Genomic DNA, 18,443 nt, shown 5'->3' with positions numbered 1-18,443 from the left:
TACCCACTAGACCTTGGCAAAGCAAGGCGCTTCCAACACCACTATCATCTTCAGGAGCCTAGAGAAGCTGACAGTAAAGAGACCTCAGACCAGCCTTAGTTGGATATTGACAGCAGTGGTGGTTATAGAGTAGGGCTGGGCCTGAGGCCAAATGAGTTGGCAGGGTCTGCCTGGCCTCTGCCTTGCCCCCTTCAGCTCCATCTGTCTAATAGTGGATGTCAGCCTTGAAGGGTGCCAGCCTTTGAATCTGGCAATTGAGAAAAGGAGAAGAGGACATACAAGATGTATGCTTATGGGTGGAAGACTGCCTAAAACGTTCAGAGGTAGAAATCAGTCACAGTGTGACCAGAGATGTCTTTAAACCCTGTTTCCATCCTTTGCTAGTTTTCCCTTTTGTCTGCCATTATCATTCTTAAAGAGATTCCCAAAGCAGTGTATCCCTAAAGACATTTGCGACAGGGGCCAGGGAATGAAAACCTAATTCAAAACGACTTAAGCAAAAAATGAATTATTTGCTCAAGTTACTGAAAAATCCTTGAAAAATGATACTTTAAGGTATGGCTAGGTTCAAGGGTTCAAAATCATGCAAAGGCCTCTCTCCTGGCATTCCTATGCTTAGAGCATTTTAAATGTTTAGAATGCCAGTAAAAGGAGGTATTTTCTTTCCTATGAATAAAAGTCCTGGGTTTTAATTTACTTTTCCTGGTTTGGATCTTCTTCCATCTCTGAGACACCACAAGGCTAGGGCGATGGGAGTTTCTGATTAACTAGGCTGGGTCTATGCCCATGCTTGGAAGTGGGAGAGAGTTTATATCCCCAAAATACAAGGATTAGTGGTTGAAGAATGGTGGTGTGTTAGAGGAAATATAGATACCATTACTGGTCAAAGAGAGAAAACTGCAAGCCAAAATAACAGAGGCTAACCTCATTAAATCTTTGGCTTACCAAGATGTGTAGACTAAGGGCAAATAATTCTGATGAAGATTATCTGCTGATGATAATGATGGTGATGTTAATTATTATTGGTATTTTGTGAAAAGATAACATAGTATAGTTATATAGTTTGGTATATAGTTCAGTAATTTTCCTGGTTTTCCTAGTCAGAAGAGTGGTTCAGGCGTTTTGCTGAGTTAACATACCACTTACTGGTTTTAAGGGCTATGGGATGAACCAACGTCTAGGAGGCATACTTCAAAAGTTTCCTTGAGCCTCATGTCACAAGTCTAACCAACATCAAAATTAGATGGTTAAGGGGCGCCTGGGTGGCTCAGTGGGTTAAGCCTCTGCCTTCGACTCGGGTCATGATCTCAGGATCCTGGGATCGAGCCCTGCATCGGGCTCTCTGCTCAGCAGGGAGCCTGCTTTCCCCTCTCTCTCTGCCTGCCTCTCTGCCCACGTATGATGTCTCTCTCTGTATCAAATAAATAAATAAAATCTTTTTAAAAAAATTAGATGGTTAAAATAAAATTTCCGTGATTATACTATTTCAGTAACACCTTAAGGTTGTTTTTAATAAGCCCTCAAGACATTTCTCTTATACCTTTCATGGAACTGTTATTTTATCAAATACATTTATAAATTAAAAAGAACATGAGTACACACTCAGAATATTAGACATAAGTTCCTCAGAGTCCTATCTGGAATTCTTGATATCAAATTCTCCAATTACATTGGCACCAAATATTTAACACATATTGGCTAAATAGAAGAAAGACTGAATGAATGACTATCTTACCTGATATGTTACCCAGCTATCCATATCTGGGTATACAAAGATGGGTAACATACCTAGCTATGGATAACTAGGATAGATAACTCAGGATAACATACCTAGATATAGCCCTAAAACTGGAATTGCTGGATCATATGGTCATTTTATTTTTAATTTTTTGTGGACCTGCCATACTGTTTTCCATCATGGCTGCACCATTTTACATTCCCACTAGTAGTGTACAGGGCTCTAATTTTTCCACATCCAGAGTGCCTGGGTGGCTCAGTGGGTTAAAGCCTCTGACTTTGGCTCAGGTCATCGTCCCAGGATCCTGGGATCAAGCCCTGCATTGGGCTCTCTGCTCAGCGGGGAGCCTGCTTCCTCTCCTCTCTCTCTTTCTGCCTGCCTCTCTGCCTACTTGAGATCTCTGTCAAATAAATAAATAAGATCTTTTTTTTTTTTTTAAAAAAGGATAATACTCAAAAATACTCAAAAAAGGATAATATGGGCACCTGGGTGGCTCAGTGTGTTAAGCCTCTGCCTCAGGTCACAATCCCAGGGTCCTGGGGTCGAGCCCCGTATCGGGCTCTCTGCTCGGCAGGGAGTCTGCTTCCCTCTCTCTCTCTGCCTGTCTCTCTGCCTACTTGTGATTGCTGTCTGTCAAATAAATTAATAAACTCTTTAATTTCTCCATATCCTTGTCTGTGGCCCCAGCAAACTGATACAGGGAGGAATTACACTGAATTTGTAAGTTGCTTTGAGGGAGGGACATTTTTAGATAGGCTGAATGTATAAAAATGCTCAGCCAGCAGCCAAATGTATACGAGTTCAAGTTAGTAGAGGCATTGCTCCTATATTGGGATCTATGTAAAAATGTGTTCTTTTTTTATTGGAATTGAGTTTATCTTTAGAGTGGCAGTTTTCTTACAATGCTGGTTATAATTAGAATATATTTACCTGCCCTACTTTAACATGGAGGAATATTGTGCTCACACTATTTTTTTCCATTTTCCTTTAAAATATTCCTCTCATTAAACTTCTAGGGCTGTACAAGTCAGTGTTAGGCTAAAAATAGTATTGTTGCTATTGCTGCCACAATTCATGTGGAAAAAAACATAGCCAACTTTTTTACAGGAAAGGAAAAAATAATTTCCTGAAAAATAATTTTTTTGAATTCTTAAGAAAGCATGAAAGCCACACTGACAAGGAGTTCCTAAACTGGCAATGGATTAAGATTTCCTGCACCAATTTAATGGTTTTTATTATTTTCCTATAGGCAGTACAGAAGGCAGGATTCTTCAGTGTCTTTCTAACAAACGCATTGCTGGGGACAGAGGTGAAGAGCAGAAAATGAAGAATTAGACTCAGGGTTGGGAAATGACAACTAGTGGGCCAAATCCAGCACACGACCTGTTTTTGTAAAAGAGAAGGAAATTGGAACACAGCCATTCTCTTTCTTTTATGCATTGTCTGGCGACAGAGTTGGGTCGCTGTGACAGAGACCGCATGGTCCACAAAGCCTAAAATAGATGCTATTATGAAATAGCTTGTTGATCTTTACAAAATCAGCTTGTTGATCCCAGAGCTAGACTCTTAATAAGTGGTGACTGAGTAATTTAAAAGTAATTTTAAAGATGAGAAAAATGAGAGCATTAATATTAGTGAGAGCAAAGGGTTCCATGTTGGCAGCACGGGACAGACTGAAGAAGAGAAATAGATGGGCTCTGGCAGATTAGCCTTTCCTGGATTCTGTAGAGTCAGCAGACAGAAGATCCTAGCCATGGAATGTTTACAACATGTGACGTACGAGGCAGGCAGAATCATGATTCTCACAATTCCTGGTGATGTCTCCAAGAAAAGGTAAGAATAGCACCAGAGGTGAAACCAAACAGTAGGGGAGTCAATGATAGGTGTCTGGGTCTCACTTGTGGGGTTGTGGAGCACTAGGTGGGATTTCCAGCAACAAATATGCATGGATCCTGGGGGCTGGGCCATAGGAGGTAGTCACCTAGAATACAAATCATGGTACGTGGGGGAACCCAGGAATCAGAGCAGACGCAATAGCAACCAGCATTTAGTTTCGTGTGAGTGAGACGAGTCCATAAATAAGAAAAGATTCTTGAAAATCTCTATCAGTCAGGGTCCCAGGAAGAAACACAGGGCACCCTCAAATGAAGATAACCTGAAAAGGGCACCAGGGCTGGTCTGTGTGACTGATAGAATGTGGCAGAAGTGATGGCATGTTACTTCTGAGACTAGTTTATAAAGGACTGCAGCTTCTGTCTTGGGATCTCTCCTTCTCCCTCTCTGTGATCATTCTCAAGAAACTCTTTTACTGTGTGCATGAATGAATCTTGACACCAATCACCTGGTCCTTCCATTCTCCTGCCCTGGCCTCAGGGTGGTTGTGATTGGAGCTGAGACCTTTTATAGTTTAATCTACCTCTCTCCCTATTCCCCAAATTCCTATCCATGAATGCAACACAGTTGCATTATCACCCATCACAGTAATAATAGAAATGTTGTAAGTGAAATTGTGGGGGTGGTCCTTTTCACTTTTTGGATAATTTCTTTTGAAGAGAAAAGAAGTTCTAACCATTATTGCCTTAACTATTCATCCTACTTATGGGGAAGTTAAATAAATTAGAACATTATTCTGGCTGAATTAGGAAACTGCCCTTTGAATAATGCTGTACTTTGAGCCAAAGTGCATTCTCTTTCTGAACCAGAAACATTAGAATAGGCTTGATTTATGTTTTCAAAGGGGTAAAAGGTATCTGCAGAAACCTGTTTTGCCTTTCTCAGTCAATGTCCAGTTTTAGATAATTACATACACAAAACCTTAAAAAACAGTGCCTAGTGTCATGATAGAGTACCAAGTGTCATGATATTTGGGAGACTTTTTCAAAGTGAACATGTCACCAGGGGAAATTTATTTTTGGCTATGTATTTATTCATTCACTCTTTAAACATTTACTGAACATATACAACTTGCTAAATTTCATGAGGTACCAGGACCATAAAAAAGAAATAAACCTCTGCCCTTGAATGGCTCAAAACCAGCCTAAGTGGGGTTAAGTCAGAAGTAAAAAGAGGGTTTACTGTGTTGGGAAGATTATGGAGATATTTTTATAATTGTTTTTTAACCTTAAACATATACAACTTTCATTTGTTAATTATACACCAATAAAGCTAAAAAAAATTTTTTTTTTGCATATAGTTGTCACACACTGTTATATTAGTTTCAGGTGTACCATATATATAATGGAATATTTCTCAGCCATGAAAAATAATGAGCGCTTGCCCTTTGTGATGACATGGATTGTCCTAGAGGGTATTATGCTAAGTGAAATAAGTAAGATAGAGAAAGACAAATACCATATGATTCATTTGTATGTAGAATCTAAAAGGTAAAGCAAATGAATAAACAAACAAAAAGCAGAAATAAATGCATAAATACAGAGAACAAACGGATGGTTGCCAGAAGGACTAGAGTGGGGGGTGGGTAAAACGGGTGGAGGGGAGTGGGAGATACAGGCTTCCAGTTATGGAATGAACAAGTCACGGGAATAAAAGGTATAGCCTAGGGAATATAATCAATGGTTACATAACAGTGTTGTATGGTGACAGACAGTAGCTATACTTGTGGTGAGCAGAGCATAATGTATAAACTTGTTGAATCCCTAAGTTTGTAATGGTTTTTAGCATTCATGGGAATGTTTTTATCCTTTATAATAATAAATTGCTAGTTTAGGGGCACCTGGGTGGCTCAGTGGGTTAAGCCTCTGTCTTCAGCTGGGGTCATGATCTCAGGGTCCTGGGATCGAGCCCCGCATCTGGCTCTCTGCTCTGCAGGGAGCCTGCTTTCCCCTCTCTCTCTTCCTGCCTTTGCCTACTTGTGCTCTGTCATATAAATAAATAAAATCTAAAAAAATTTAAATAAATTGCTAGTTTAGCCCTTACCTGAAAAATTCTTGGCATTTTTACCAAACAAGAAAAGATGGTCATATGTATGAAATGTCTACAAGAAGAAAACATTATAAATCTATTTGTCTCATTACGGTGGTATTTGAAAATAATGAAAATTATAGGTAGAACAATTCAAATGGAAATAGTGTGTTTCATAGTTATTATAAAATATTAGAGAATTTATGCATATACTGCATCACCACAGAGTTATTATATTATTTCAGCAATATATAACCTAGTGGAATTGCTTTCATATAATTTTTTAAGAACTCAGACATCACTATAACGTCTCTAACTTTGGAGAGTTTTATGTTCAAACATTGTATCTACTGATGGTTTTTATTGATTCTAAAATTTTTTGTATTGAAACTATGCTTTGAACAGCTAGTTCTATTTAAAATTTAATAACTAGGTCTTCTTAAAAAATATAAATTCCTATATAGTTGGGTGACAATACTGGGCTTTGCTGATATACAAGGTGAGGCAATTAGATGTGTTTATTTGTGGGTGGAGAGAGGGGCAAAGTTTAGGGATTGTCCACTAGGTAAGGGGATGAATTCTAAGTCTGAAATCTGAATTTAAGGAACATTGAAAATACCTGAATACATGAGCCCCTGGAAATCTTAGCATTAATTTCTCTCAAAGCCATCTGCAGATGTGTGCATATTAATTGGCTTCGGGCATTCTGTTACCTAGGAGGAGTAACACATTAGATTGCTAAAATTAGAAGGAAGGCAAAAAAAAAAAAAAAAAGTGAAAATGCAAAGCTTGATGAGCCAATGTAGGTGGGGTGTTGCAGCAAGAGACCCTGACTGCTAAGTGGAAAGGGTCCTTAATCTCTGAGAGATGGGAGTGCCAAAAAGTGCTTGAGGCTTTTACTGAAAAACAATGCTACCCCACGCTTAAGTCTAGTTCAGAGTGTGGAGGGGTGAGGGTTGGGGTTAGTCCCCATTCACACCATTCACACCATCCACACATTTTTTACAGCGTGCTTTTCATTTCATGGATTTGAATACATCAGTGATGTGTGAGGGGGCGATGGAGGAAGCCAGAAGGAAAATTGGAAGGCAGTTGGCTTTCATCTGTTTTATTTGTTTAAGCTTAGGGGAAAAAATATTCTCAGCCTTTTTTTTAAAAAAAAAAATCACAAGAATGAAAATGTTAAAACCACAATAATAAAAGAGCTGTAAGTTACAGAGAGCTCATTGTACACTCAGCACTATTAAGTGTTTTATGTGCGTCATCTCATTTAATGTCCCCTGTACTTCCCCTTCTTTCCTCAAACAGTAAAAAGCTCTTCCAGAACTTCTAGTTGAGCCTCTCCTAGCTGCACCATAAAAGGATTCCATTTTATTTGCAATCCAAATTTGTAAAGTCTCCTTCACCCTTGACCTTGTTGGAGCTTTGAGATTGTGAACGGGGTATCCCTGAGCAGCAAAGGGAGTAGTATCCCTTGCCTCCTTATCCAAGGCCAGCCTCAGACAAAACAGTGTGTGTTTTCTTGGCCAGGCAGCCCTGGACACTTATCATTGTAGAAAATACTGTCTCAGAACCATCCCTATTGATAGAACTGCCAAGTTGAGACCTGCAACTACCCCAGCCCTGCCTGTGGGCTCCAGGTCCTACCTACTTACTGGATTCAGAGCCCTCACTCACCTGGTGCTTATGTGTACAGTGCCAGGGCAGGGAGAATGGCTTTCCTGCCTCAGGGCCCTGCCAGTGCTAACATCCTGAAATTCAAGTGAACGCTATTCATTGCTCTGGGGGAATCATCTATCGATGTCTTCCAAGAAGCCTGGTGCTAAGGGGAAGACCTGAGAAAAGAGGCATAGAAGGAAGGGGCCCCAAATATTGTGAGTGGTGCATTATAAAGACTTTGCTGCTTCTTGGGAGAACCTGATCTCCTCCCCCTCCCTGGTGGGATAGAGACTCAGACACACTTTAGCAAAGAGATGCTGCAGTTCTATTCCCCTGAAAGAGCTACTGAGAGAATGAACCAGCCACTAATAGTGCACTTTTGCTTTTAAAGAACTTTCTCTTTAAAGTTCCCACCCTTCCTTCCTTCCTTCCTTCCTGTCTTTTCTCCTAAACTTTGCTTTTGTTGGTGGTATCTTGACATGCTGTTTTCTCTCCTCTGGGTGTGCTCTAGGGTTAGGTCTAATTGTCCTGCTGTTCTAGTGTCACTTGGCATTATTATGGGGAAGATGAATGGGATGGGGGTTAGAGTTCAGCAAGTAGGCATCTGCTCGCTCGCACTGCATAGAAATGCTCAGAGGTGATCTTTAATGAAAGCTTGGAAAAGATTTGCACAGAGTAGACTGTCTTCTGTCTCTCCAGAGCTGGGATGATCAAAAGGCAGTCCTTCTCTGGAGGGACCAAAAACGAATAAACAGAACATAATAATATATTTACAAGGAGTTCCCGGCTTGGGATGTCTTTTCTTCTGTTGGAGAGGAAATAGAGGGGAAGTCAGGGTGAAACAGAAAGGAGGTTGCAGATAGAGGCTCTTCAATGGGTCCTAACCACTGGCTTGTTTTGCTCTTAGAACAATCTCACCAAAGAGTTTCCACTCCACTGGTGAAGCCTCTCAGCTAGCCTCTCCCGGGGCCTCAGGTTACTGTGTCATCGCCAATGCGGGCTCAGGTTCTCCCACTGGACTCTCTCCGTCTTGACAGTTCTTCCACTTTACCAAGCAGCCAGAATCCCCACTCAGGAAGAACTGCTTTGGCACTGTAGGCAAGGGGGACAATGGATCTATTGTTCTTTTGGCCTTCTTGAATAGGGCAAATGTCTCCCCCATCTAACCTTGTCATCAAAAGAGGCTGAATATGGAGCCCTAGGAGACTCCTCTTCCTTCTACTCCTGCTTTGTTCTTTGCAAGAGGGGTTCTGTGTACCTTCCCCGCCCTCGCCCCATCAAACCTGTTTTGGGACTCAAATAGACAGTTGCCTTTTTCAGCTCTTCACAGAGTGGAAGTTGGGAGGGGAAGAAAGAGGCACAGACCAGGAAACTAATTTCAGTTTAGGTACGACCTGCTGCCTGTGATTCCTTCCGGACCGGGGGAGACCACCACGGTCCCCCGCAGCACAGAGGCAAGAGATCACGGCCAGGAACCCCGGCGCAAGCGCTACAAATACACCCAGAGGAGAACCCGGCGTTACCCAGACTCGCAGCTGAAGCGGTCTCCTAGCATGGGTCGGGATCCCATCACCCGCTTCCCGCACCGCAGGCGCAGGGAGTCCCCGCGCAGGGCGCACCTTTGCGGGTGGGTCTCCCTGCTGCCTTCCGGGAACCCGGCCGACTCCCTTGCTACTGGGTGGGCGCAGTCTTGCCACCCTCAACCCGCAGCTCGTCCTCCTCCCTCTGCCAGCGCTCCGGAGTGAGCGCTCGTGTCCCTCTCTGAGCATGCGCAGCCTGGCGCCCTCCCCGCCTCCCCACCCCCCCGCTCCCCCCTCCCCGCCAGCCTTTTGCTCCTTCCTTTCATTAAACAAACAGGAGATCCTGAAACCTGGACCCTGCGCTAGCGGCAGCGCGAAGAGGAGGCGGAGGAGCAGCCAGAGCGCGGGATGTGCGCCGACAGGGATCTGTGATCCCGCGCCTCCCCCCGCACCCGCCCCACGCGCGCGCGCGCACACACACTCACACACACCCGCACTCACATATACACACACTCGCACAAACACACTCTCGTACACGCCCGCGCCGCGCGCTCGCCGGCTCGCTCTCCCACGCAGGCGGAATGCAGCAGAGCCTGGGGAGCGTGTCTCCGGCCGCCGCGTGAATGCACCTCGCCCCCGGCAGCCCGACGACCCAGTAGGGCGCGCGGGAGGACGCTCCGCCACCAGAGGTGAGTGGGGCTCCCGCAACCGCGGGCGGCACCGGGACACCCGGGCAGCTGGAGGGGTGGGCAGGCTCCCGGCCGGACGCGGCGGAGCAGGTGGCCCAAACCCAGCTTGCGGGTTTCCAGGTGCAGATGAAGGCGGCGCCCGGGCGATGCAGGGGGAGAGGGCGATCCCAGGGAGGGTCGCCTCCTGCGAGGTGTCAGATGGACCCAGCAGAAAGCTACACCCTCCCTGCTCGTAAACTTTCCTCCCCTGTCATTTGGGAAACGTGGAGACAAAGGGGGCGTGGAGGCTCCCTCCGTCCGGTTCCACCCTCCTGGCTGCATTCGGGGCTGCGACGGGAGCCGGCGTGCGGGCGGGGGCGCCCTGCAGGTAGCTGGTGCCAAGTCCTCCCGCCCGGGCAGGGGTTTGGGATTCTCACCCGGGCTGAAAGCGTCGCCTTTGATTTCCCCTCAGGCGTGGGCACCTGTCATCCCGCCCCAACTGCACACCCTAGGCGCGTCGTAGTGTGTGTGTGTGTGTGTGTGTGTGTGTGTGTAGGGGGTGTCACCTGGAGAATTGGAAGGGCAGCTTTTGGCTTTCTCATTCAGCGCTAGTGCCTGAGGCGTCGGGGTGAGGCTCGGGTCAGTGCGGGGATGAATGATGAGTTACTGAAAGGCTTCCCATAATCACCTCCTGGAAACGTTGGGCGCCGGGATCTCTCCTCCCCCGAGAAGGTGCTGTCTTCCCGCACACCAAGGCGGCAGCCCTGGGAGCTGGGCTGGGGCTGCTGTGGCGGCGGCTGCAGCTGGGAGAAGCTGGGGCTTTATTTTTGCCCTGGGGTTTTATGACACACACAGGTGGAATATGTGGAGGATTCTGGGTTATTTTTCTTTGTGGGGATATTGTTTTCCCTTTTAACCTCTTTCGCGGGAGGGACTCTTTGCATCTAGGTATCTAGGTGGTGGGCAGGCACCGTTCTGAATATCTCCTAGGTCCCAGGGAAGAGGTCCCCAGAAAAGGATTTCCTAAAATGCCAGCCCCATTGGGGCGGGGCCTCAGAGTGCGGAGCGCCTCCCGGCACCTGGGAATCGCCTCGAATCTAATGGCTCTTTGAAACAGCAGAGACTGAGTCAACGTTTGAGGAGTCCAGGACTGGGACAAAGGGGACTGGAAGAGGGACAGACGGTGGCCATTTAGGATAGGAGTGACTAGAAGCTGATTAGGCAGGAGGAGGTTGAGTGTGAGGCAAAGTACCCTGCAGGTTTCACTGAATTCATATACCCCTTCTACTTCTGTGGGTGGTGGCTTTTATTCGTGGATGGGACTCTAATATGGAGATTTCTGGAATGTCACATCTGGGGTAGAAAAGACTTGATTATTCCTGGGCTAACCTTTAATACAGTTACAAATTAGTTCTTTAACTCTAGAGAGTGCCATGTGCCAAAGTTTCTCCATCTTGACCATTTTGTTCTCTGGGATGTGCAGACAGGTATATCTTTGGCTTTTCTGTATCTCAGGACCTTGGAAGAGGGGAGTGTGGGGAACCTGGAAACCAAGCTGATGCTGACGGAAGAAAACACTAGAAGCTCAGATCCAGAACTTGTGGCTATGGGTTGTCAGAGCGTTTCCTTCATTTTAAGATGATAGGTAGAGAACCTCTCTTTGCTGCTCTGGGGATCTTTTTTAATTTTAATTTTTAACATTTTGTAACCTCTTTGAGGCGGGAAAGAGCATAATATACATGAAGCTAATTGAGAAAGGTCACAGATAAAGGAGACTTTGACTCACAAGTCAACATAGCCAAAGGTGAAAAAGTTTTTGAGAAAGAAAAAAAAAAAAGAAGGGGAGGAGGACTGGGAAAGGAATGCGTATTATTAAAACAGCTTCATTTATATGATTTTTTAAAAGTTTTTATTCAAATTCCAGTTAGTTAACACACAGCATAATATTAGTTTTGGATGTACAATATAGTACACTTCATAATACAGTTTTTATTCTTTTTAAAAGCATCTAGTAAGATAGAAATCTGAAAGGTTTTTTTCTTTTTTAAAAAAAACTAGTGAAGACCTTTTCACTTATATTTTCAAGTTGATATTGGTATGAGGGGGCTTAAATATAATTATCAGCGTTTGTCCTTTTTATTTCATGGTGAAATTCTCATCATCTGTTTTGCAAAACTTAACAAGGAAAGATTAAATTTTATTTTATTTTATTTTTTTTGCTTTTTAGTAGAACTCTGTTTTCTCTCTTTATGACATATTTCCTCTTCCTACATTTGCATTATGTTCAGAGTCTATTTACAAGTATTTATCCCACAGTTAGCATTGGAAGTCATATAAAAATAGGTAACATAGTTCTGGGCCTCAAAGATTTTATGATCTAGTTGTAGATACAAGATTAACACACAGGAAATAATTAGAGAGTAGGATAGCTCTGTACTGCACAGTGAGTTTATAACATGTATTCTATATACTCCAACATCTTTCTTGGCTTTTCTCAACATTCAGAAAACACACATCAGCACTTATTATGTGTTGGAGGCTGGCGGAAAACAACAACAACAAAAAACCCACAAGGAAGTGGCTTTCAAGGTGGGGGAAATGGGTATTTACCTAACTATGGTGCAGTCTGTTTAACTGTTATAATTATAGGTTAAATCAAAGGTCAGTAGTACAAACATGGTTTGTGTGTTTTTCTTCCCCTGGGGCTTTGGGATACTCTTGAAAAATGAATAGTCTTTTACCAGGTAGGGAAGGATAGAAAGGACAGTCCAAGCAGAGGAAATGTGTGAAAGTGCCCCATGAGGTAGGGTAAGCCATCCCGTGTGGCTAGAACACAGGGTGCCGGAGTGTAGATACAGAGGTCAACAACAGCTGGGTAACATTAATTGACAACTAATATTGTGGAGTTTGCATTTGCATAGAGATATGCCCAGGATGCTGTAAAAGCATGAAGGGAGGGCATCCACCTAAAGGAGGGTGAGAAGATCAAGAAGCTTTCTTAGGGAGGTTGAGGTGAGAGGAGTCTTGAAGGACAAGGAGAAGAGGAGGGCTTTCCAGCCAAAAAAAACAAAGCGAAAAAACAAAACAAAACAAAACAAAAAACAACACAACAACAACTGCAAAAGAACTGGAAGCAGTTTTGTGTGGCTACAGTGAGAAAAGTAGGTTCTTAGCCCCATCGAATAACCAACTATCATGGCAGAGGTCAAGTGTGAATGGAAATATCCCAAGCAAAAGAGCTTCAGTTTTATCCAGAAGACTTGGAAAGAGTTTGAAAGAAAGTTTGAGACATGATCAGATTTGCATTCGAGAAAGATGACTGCGACCCCAGTGTGGACGATGGATTGGAGGTGGGGAGAAGGAAGGCAGGGAGCTTATTGTGGAAATGTAGGTGTGAAATGATGAGAATGGTGACAGTAGCATGGAGAGGAAGAGATGTGTCTGGGAAACAAGGGGAAAAAGGAAAGCCTGCTCATCTAAGAAGGGCCTCCTGCCTGTGCCCCCATCCTACCTCCTTCTTCCTCAGCATTCACTTGTGTGGTTCTACTTCCTATATTTTGAAGCTGAATCTCCAGCGTTCATCATGGTCTTGGTACAGAGCAGGAACTCAATAGATATTTGTTGAATCAAAGACTAAATCAGTGATTGGGAAATCCAGTCACGAGGTGACGATCTTTCCGTTAGAATAGTAGGAGCTAAATCATGACTTCATTTCTCCAGGGTGATCACCCTTGGGAGGTCAGTGATGAAATGATCCAGGGGGAACTACCTCTATGAAGAGCTTTCCTATGAAGTGCCAAAAGAAGCATCATTGTGGCATCACACTTTTTATATTTAAAAATTATCATCAGCCCATTGTGGAAGCAACAGCACTTAGCACGGTTCCTGATTCATAGCAGGCTGGCAATAAATGTGAATTCCTCTTTCTTTCCCCCTCGTCAGAATATCCTGATTTCATGTGCTTTGCTCAAACTTTCAAGAGAGTCTGGAGGTAAGGAGTTTGTAAGCCACAGCGTCTCATTTGAAGAGCTCATGGCATCTTGGCATCCTGGAATGAGGGCCAGACAACCCATGTTCCAACCACGCAGTCCTGGGAACTGGGTTCCTTACTGAACCAAACCCAATCAGTTCCAATCTGAAAACTTCCAAGCAGTTCCCATCTTAAGTTCCAGTCTTAAAATCCCACAGGAGATGTCAGAACAGATAAGAAACATGAGAATTTCTTTTCAGGTTGACTACAGAAGATGAAAGAGACCAAGTGTCAAAGATAGCATTTTGGGTTTGATTTTTGGATGGGTGGCAGCAGAGCAGCGGGGAGGAAAGTTAGCTCAGAAAAGTGAAAGGCTCAACACCATGTTGTGGACATTGATTCTGAGGTGACAACTGACTCATTTTGGAAAGCACATAGTACAGATCCCAGGGTGGAGTGGTTTCACAGTAAATGGCAACTATTGTTTTTATTAAGGGGAGATGGAGAGAGCAGGAGTTCACAGAGCAAAAAACTAAATCTCAGCATTTAGCAAAATTTAGGGATGCGGGAGAGCAACATGTATCAAAGAAAGTTCCAATAGCTTGTCTCAAGTTAGCAAGACAGTAAGTGGCAGAATCAGATCTCAATTTTAATAATCCTGTCAACTGTCTCTCCTTGTCAAGTGTGTAGATTACCAGGTTGATTTTAAATATGGAGAAGTTGAAAAGATTGAAAATAGGGAACTGAAATTAGACAGTGAAAAGGGGTTCACTGTGACCATTAGGAAAGCAGTGTTTGTACAGCAGTTTGCTCAGAAGCCGTATTTCCAGGGATTGAGTGGGGAATGGGAGGTAAGAAAATCCAGGCAAGGCGAACCCATCAGTCATTTATGAAGTCTGGTGGGGTCTAAGAGTTACGGGGCCATAGGGAGAAGAAGGTACAGTGAAACTCCCAATAGTTTTTATCAAGGGGGAGCTGGTAGAGAGAGCACGTGTCTAAGGGGAACAAAAGGTGTGGGAAATGAGAGCAAGAGAGAGGAGACAGAGGCGGACGGACACTTCTTTGCAAGAGCATAAGAGGGTGGATTTGAGAAAAGATGTGGAGTGTGCTCCTCTTTCCCATAACTAAATAACTAAGGTGCTTGCTACAGCCAGATCCTTGAGTGTCCTGGAAACTCAAGGAGCCTCTGAGTGCTGTACTCTAAGGGTGTCACTTGGGCATACAGGATGATGAACCTTGTTCAGACAGCATGGTGGCCAAGAGCACAGACTCTGGAGTGAGATGGGCTGTATTTGAATTTTGGCTCCACCACTCAGCTCTGCAACTTTGGGCACACGGTTTACTTCTCTCTGCTTCAAATTACTCTTGGCTGTAATAAGGTGATAACCATCTTATCCCATCAGCTAGACCTGTGACAACTGGTTACTATTTGGAAAGCTCAGCACAGAGTAAGTGCTCACTATATGGTAGGTATTCTGTGTGACAACAGTGAGGTCCCAGACAGAAAGTTCTGACGTTATGCTCAGGACCCCCGTGATTGTGTGCTTTGGTGTTCATTTAAAAAAATTAATTTGGTTGGTTATAAAAAGCTGGCTCTAATCCTATCTTCCCAACTGTAGGAATTAAATCAGCACACAAATATGGCAGGGGCAGAGCGGCACCACCATCATACGCCTAAGTGGCGTGGCTAAGTGCTGGGTGTGTCTGCTTAACACATTTGCCTTGTTGCCTTCTTCTCGTGCCTTTCTGGGGAAGGTGCAAGTTTGTTTGCCTGAGGCTGGTCCTGGCATTCTCCAGGCTCATAGGTGTCACAGAGCAGCTACTTAGCTGTTGAGCAAATTGTTTGCAGGGAAGTGACTACGTGTATTAATTATAGCACATCTCCGGTACTGAAGGACATAGACTCTCAGTATCTCAGATGTGAGATTTGCAATACTTCTTGGGAAGTAAGAGCCTTCCATCTTTTTGGATAAGTGTGTGGTATGTTCTAAAATCACATCCCAGTGGAAATGGAAGCCCTACCATCTAGCTAATTGGCAACAGAGTAGTGAGTGGAACCCAGGTCTGACCATGACCCAGTGCTCTTTGCCTTATACTCTCCAAATACTTTTGTTACTGTTCTGTAATCAAAGACTGGTTTTGCTTGTTTGTTTCATCTACCCTACTTCTACTAAGTACCGCCCATACTACACTTACTGAGGTTCCCAGCTGAGAATTTTGTTACCTCTGGGTCTTTGGTCATGCTGTTCTCCATTTGTGGAACTCCATTCTTGCCTTCCCTGACTCCTTTAGTCCTTTAGGCCAAAGTGTCTTCCTAGGGAAGGTTGTCCTGGCCTTTTAACTAGGGTTGGCTTTTCTTTCTGTGTGTTTCTGTAGTCCTTAACTTTGCATTTTCAACACCTCACAGAACAGTTGTCACATAGTAACTTCTCAGTAAACACCGTGTGTTGAATGGTTGGCGCAGTGAATGAATCTTGTCCTTTTGAGTCATCACTGATGTTCTAATAATGCAGCTTCACATTGTAGAAAATCATAGACTTTGCAAGTGCACAGGGTGGCTGGAAGATTTCTAATAAGACTTCTAACTGAAGCAAGATGTGGAGACTGAGAACCAGAAAGGTTCAATGACTCATCTGAGAGCATGTAACCAAGTAATGTGAGGACTGGGACCAGATGCCAGTTACTGATTTCAGATGTAGGGTCTACCCAAGGCCTGGATCAGGGTGAGCTGAAGGAGGAAGGGTTATGCAAACACATGGTTAATTCCCCTCTTTGTTTAAAATGTTGACATTTTGTTTATCATAGATTTTTGGCAATAATTTTGATTTTTTAAAAAAATTTACATTAAAATATTGTTTATCTTGATTGTTGAATTTTTTTTGGCTCCTTTCTCAATTTGCCTCCAATGCAAGTGCCCCATTGGCCTCACTCTGGTTCCAGCTGTGCCCTTCCACAAAGTAAGAGGGAGAATATTTCATAGCCTCCCAACACTAGTGTAAGAATGCAGTTACACTACGTATGACATGGACCCAAATTAGAAATATCAAAGGAAACACCATTCAACATAGTGGTGGGAGCTGTTAATAAATGTTTCATTACCTGGCTGCTCTGCTAATTAGTTATCATTACATTCACAGTATAAAGCAAGGCCAAAAGGAAAAAAAAACCGAAGTTGAATAAAAGCTCTGTCTACCTATAATCTATCTATCTCAGGTCTAAGGACAGTGTAAAGATAATCTTCATTTGTAAATTTTTATGTCTGTATATTTGAGTTTTTTTGAAGACCTAAGATGGAAAAAAGAGAAAATTATTCTACCCACCAACTTGGCTGGTTTGGACTTGTGTTACTGCTGGCCTGTTTTGAAGATTTGTGGCCAGAAATTTAAAACAAACAAACAAAGAAACCTTGGCTATTTCTACCAAAAAATTAGGAAAGGAAGGAAAAGGACTGTTAATAGAGATGAGAAGAAGAGTAAAAGGGAGGGAATTTTGAGGGGGCATCTACTACACACCATCCACAGCATTATTATGGAGTGTAGAAGAGGCTTGCCTATTATTTCCTTAATTTCTCCAGCATGCGGGAACAGACATTAATATCTCATTCGACAGCTGAACAAAGGTCAGTTAGCTCTCCCAAGCTTTCAAAGCTAGAGCTGGATTCAGACCTCGGTCTGAGTTCAAGGCCTGTGCTCATCCCCCTTCATCCTTCTGACTCTCAAAGGATAGGGGTGACAGATCACCCCATAACCTTCTGATGCCTTCAGAGCCCTAGGTACAGGGTGTCAGCAGCTTGTCTGAGTCCACTAGATGGAAAGTCAGCAGTCAGCCCCCCTCCCTGCCATTATTCCCGCCTTCTTTGCTTCATTTATCTTTTCCCATTCATCAATAACAGCAGAAAGCAGAGATGCATACACCTAGGAAATAAATACCCCTCTTTGTGTGAATGTCATAAATTTTTCCACGACATGAAAGCACATATTTTATCTTGCTTCCATTATGTCAGAAAGGGCTTTTTCTTTGGGCATTATGGCATCAAGTGTTCTAGAAATGCTCACAGACACAGACTGAAGAAAAGGTGATCATAATTACTGGAGCAAATCCATCACAATGAGGGGTAATGGATTTGCACGGCTGATGGTCAAGGGTTTCCGGGTGCTCTTTTTATGGATGTTTCTGATGAATAGCAGGGAGAAGTGACCCCCCACTCCCAACCTTTTAAATTCAATGAAATCCATAATCAAGTGAAATCGGATCTAATTAACAAGAAATAAAATCTGGTCGAGAGCAATGCTGTTGAGCCCAGAGCTCTAGCAGCTGAGCAGGCTTTATCATTAGTCCCATCTTCAGCCTTTGCGAGCTGTTGCTTCCAGGCAAACCCACACACTCAAATGCTCTAATAACCAGCCCACAGCCTTCTCTCCTGGGGGTCACAGAAACTGAAAGAAAAAAAAAAAAAAGTAAGACCATTTCATTCACACTTGTATTAACTGGAGAAAACATTATCTCTGTGTGGTTCCCCCTTCCCCCTGCAGTGTAAAAAGCAAGGCAGTATCTTTAGGTTTGAGAAAATCTTTTGGGTTTCGTTTTTTTATATATAGGCTGACAGGTAACAAGTCAGACAAGCAATTCCTGGCCGGACTAGTTTGGAACAATTAGAGTATTTTAGCCATCAAACCCCTCAACAATGGTATAGGTACCACAGTGTGATAGAAAATGCATGTAATGAAGTACAGGGCGTAGAAAGTAAAAGTCAGTCCTGTTTCTGCTCCAAACTCTTCCGCAGAAAACCACTGTCAATTGCTTAGTGTATGAGCCTCCGACCTTTTTGGTTCATTAACATTTACATATGTTGTTCTTTTTTTCTTTTTCATGGTGAGATTATACTTTACATACTATCTTACCATTTACTTTGAGTTACAATTTCAAATGAAAGCGATTTTTAGGGTAATAAGCGTCTGGTAAATATT

General features: G+C 43.4%; 1 protein-coding gene across 2 annotated transcripts in view; it reads left to right on the top strand.

The window, feature by feature from the left end:
* Positions 1-9,133: 9,133 nt before the first annotated feature.
* PLPPR1 (phospholipid phosphatase related 1) overlaps positions 9,134-18,443 on the top strand; it is a 261,380-nt gene continuing 252,070 nt past the window's right edge. For both annotated transcript variants that reach the window (XM_032306443.1, XM_032306441.1), the window contains exon 1: positions 9,134-9,527. The gene's annotated coding sequence lies outside the window, so the exon portion shown is untranslated. The remainder of the gene's footprint in view (positions 9,528-18,443) is intronic.

This window comes from Mustela erminea, chromosome 12, assembly GCF_009829155.1.
Source record: "Mustela erminea isolate mMusErm1 chromosome 12, mMusErm1.Pri, whole genome shotgun sequence".
Lineage (NCBI taxonomy): Eukaryota > Metazoa > Chordata > Mammalia > Carnivora > Mustelidae > Mustela > Mustela erminea.
The sequence above is the reverse complement of the archived record's forward strand: the minus strand, read 5'-3'. Positions and strand labels throughout refer to the sequence as shown.